Genomic DNA, 805 nt, shown 5'->3' with positions numbered 1-805 from the left:
TGTGTGTGAGGGTGTGCACATGTCCCAGGGTCTCGGAGCACTTGCCCATGTCCGTAGCCATGCCTGTCAGCGTTCCGAGGCACACAGGGTGGTGAGCAGGGGCAGTTCTCCCCTCAGCTGGTCATCCATCCTTCAAAGGGCTCCTACCTCCTGCTTGCCTTCCTAGTACAGCTGCCCCGACAGCAGGGACAGATAAGTGTCCCAAACTTACTCCCTTAAGCTTTGAAGTGGCAGTGTTAGGTTTCTCGGGTGAAAAATACCTCGGTTCTTAGCTTTGCACAAGAAAGAATTCACGCGGAATCCTGCTTTGTGATCCAAATGAGTTTTTATAAAGGATGGAAGAAGTTTCAGTTTTTACAGTCACAAACATGGGCAACCTTGGGAGACTGCACACTTACACATGGTAGCCTGAGGCCAGGGAGACCTTGCACGGCTGAGCGGGCACAGGACAGGAGCCAAAGGGCAAAGAAAGAGGAGACCTGTGGTCTCACGGTCAAGTATTTGACCTCAGGCTGGGAGGCATGGTCGAAAGTATTGGTTGACTTTTGGCTGAAATAAGCCCCCCTGGGCCTAGTTGGGGCAACCCATTTTGTCTTTATGGCTGGCTAAGGGCTCCCTGATTCTCTTCCAACCTCCTGTAGGGGGCCTTCAGGCATGGAGAGGGGCAACCCTGTCCCTACCGTGCTCCCCAACAGCAGGAGAGTTGACACATGCGTCCCACTCTTACCTTCTTTTACTGCCACTCTGATGCCCTGAGAGTCCCGAGGGCAAGGTGGCAGGGCCCAAGGACAGGACAGCCCGGTAC

Source organism: Echinops telfairi, unplaced genomic scaffold, assembly GCF_000313985.2.
Source record: "Echinops telfairi isolate 266 unplaced genomic scaffold, ASM31398v2 ScPeMD7_5805;HRSCAF=6673, whole genome shotgun sequence".
Taxonomy (NCBI): domain Eukaryota; kingdom Metazoa; phylum Chordata; class Mammalia; order Afrosoricida; family Tenrecidae; genus Echinops; species Echinops telfairi.
This window is presented reverse-complemented; position numbering follows the sequence as displayed.